The sequence below is a fragment of the Oncorhynchus masou genome, unplaced genomic scaffold, assembly GCF_036934945.1.
Source record: "Oncorhynchus masou masou isolate Uvic2021 unplaced genomic scaffold, UVic_Omas_1.1 unplaced_scaffold_1334, whole genome shotgun sequence".
In the NCBI taxonomy this organism is placed as follows: domain Eukaryota; kingdom Metazoa; phylum Chordata; class Actinopteri; order Salmoniformes; family Salmonidae; genus Oncorhynchus; species Oncorhynchus masou.
In genome coordinates, this window is record NW_027003218.1 from 27559 (window position 1) to 30137 (window position 2579).

Genomic DNA, 2579 nt, shown 5'->3' on the forward strand with positions numbered 1-2579 from the left:
GGAGAGAGAGAGGAGGTTAAATAGGAGAGGAGAGGAGGTTAAATATGAGATGAGAGGAGGTTAAATAGGAGATAGAGAGGAGATAAATAGGAGAGAGAGGAGGTTAAATAGGAGAGAGAGGAGGTTAAATAGGAGATAGAGAGGAGGTTAAATAGGAGAGAGAGAGAGGAGATTAAATGAGATAGAGAGGAGGTTAAATAGGAGATAGAGAGGAGATAAATAGGAGAGAGAGAGGAGGTTAAATAGGAGAGGAGGAGTTAAATAGGAGAGAGAGGGGGGAGGTTAAATAGGGAGAGAGGAGGTTAAATAGGGAGAGAGAGGAGGTTAAATAGGGAGAGAGAGGAGGTTAAATAGGAGAGAGAGAGAGGAGGTTAAATAGGAGGAGAGAGGGGAGGTTAAATAGGAGAGAGAAGAGGTTAAATAGGAGACAGAGAGGAGGTTAAATAGGAGAGAGGAGGTTAAATAGGAGAGAGAGGAGGTTAAATAGGAGAGAGAAAGGAGGTTAAATAGGAGAGAGAGGAGGTTAAATAGGAGATAGAGAGGAGGGTTAAATAGGAGAGAGGGAGGTTAAATAGGAGATAGAGGGAGATAAATAGGAGAGAGAGAGGAGGTTAAATAGGAGAGAGGAGGTTAAATAGGAGAGAGAGGGGAGGTTAAATAGGAGAAAAGAGGAGGTTAAATAGGAGAGAGAGGAGTTAAATAGGAGAGAGAGAGGAGGTTAAATAGGAGAGAGAGAGAGGAGGTTAAATAGGAGAGAGAGGGAGGTTAAATAGGAGAGAGAAAGAGGTTAAAAAAATAGGAGACAGAGAGGAGGTTAAATAGGAGAGAGAGGAGGTTAAATAGGAGAGAGGATGTTAAATAGGAGAGAGAAAAGAGGTTAAATAGGAGACAGAGAGGAGGTTAAATAGGGAGAGAGAAGAGTTAAATAGGAGACAGACAGGAGGTTAAATAGGAGAGAGAGGAGGTTAAATATGAGACAGAGAGGAGGTTAAATAGGAGAGAGGAGGTGAAATAGGAGAGAGAGGAGGTTAAATAGGAGAGAGAGGAGGTTAAATAGGAGAGAGAGAGGAGGTTAAATAGGAGAGAGAGAGGAGGTTAAATAGGAGAGAGGGGAGGTTAAATAGGAGAGAGAGAAGAGGTTAAATAGGAGACAGAGAGGAGGTTAAATAGGAGAGAGAGAGGAGGTTAAATAGGAGAGAGAGGAGGTTAAATAGGAGAGAGGATGTTAAATAGGAGAGAGAGAAGAGGTTAAATAGGAGACAGAGAGGAGGTTAAATAGGAGAGAGAGAAGAGGTTAAATAGGAGACAGACAGGAGGTTAAATAGGAGAGAGAGAGGACGTTAAATAGGAGAGGGGAGGTTAAATAGGAGAGAGAGAGGAGGTTAAATAGGAGAGAGAGAGAGAGGAGGTTAAATAGGAGAGAGAGAAGAGGTTAAATAGGAGAGAGAGAGGGAGGAGGTTAAATAGGAGAGAGAGAGAGAGGAGGTTAAATAGGAGAGAGAAGAGGTTAAATAGGAGAGAGAGGAGGTTAAATAGGAAAGAGAGGAGGTTAAATAGGAGAGAGAGAGGAGGTTAAATAGGGAGAGAGAGGAGGTTAAATAGGGAGAGAGAGGGAGGTTAAATAGGAGAGAGAGAGAGAGGAGGTTAAATAGGAGAGAGAGGAGGTTAAATAGGAAAGAGAGGAGGTTAAATAGGAGAGAGAGAGGAGGTTAAATAGGAGAGAGAGAAGAGGTTAAATAGGAGAGAGAGAGGAGGTTAAATAGGAGAGAGAGAGGAGGTTAAATAGGAGAGAGAGAGGAGGTTAACTAGGAGAGAGAAGAGGTTAAATAGGAGAGAGAGAGGAGGTTAAATATGAGAGAGAGGAGGTGAAATAGGAGAGAGGAGGTTAAATAGGAGAGAGAGAGGAGGTTAAATAGGAGAGAGGAGGTTAAATAGGAGAGAGGAGGTTAAATAGGAGAGAGAGAGGAGGTTAAATAGGAGAGAGAGAGGACGTTAAATAGGAGAGAGGAGGTTAAATAGGAGAGGGAGGAGGTTAAATAGGAGAGAGAGGAGGTTAAATAGGAGAGAGAAAGGAGGTTAAATAGGAGAGAGAGAGGACGTTTAAATAGAGAGAGGAGGTTAAATAGGAGAGGGAGGAGGTTAAATAGGAGAGAGAGAGGAGGTTAAATAGGAGAGAGAAAGGAGGTTAAATAGGAGAGAGAGAGGAGGTTAAATAGGAGATAGAGAGGAGGTTAAATAGGAGACAGAGGAGGTTAAATAGGAGAGAGAGGAGGTTAAATAGGGGAGAGAGAGGAGGTTAAATAGGAGAGAGAGGAGGTTAAATAGGAGAGAGGGGGAGGTTAAATAGGGAGAGAGAGAGGAGGTTAAATAGGAGAGAGAGGAGGTTAAATAGGAGAGAGAGAGGACGTTAAATAGGAGAGAGGAGGTTAAATAGGGAGAGGGAGGAGGTTAAATAGGGAGAGAGGAGGTTAAATAGGAGAGAGAGGAGGTTAAATAGGAGAGAGAGAGGAGGTTAAATAGGAGATAGAGAGGAGGTTAAATAGGAGAGAGAGAGGAGGTTAAATAGGAGAGAGAGAGAG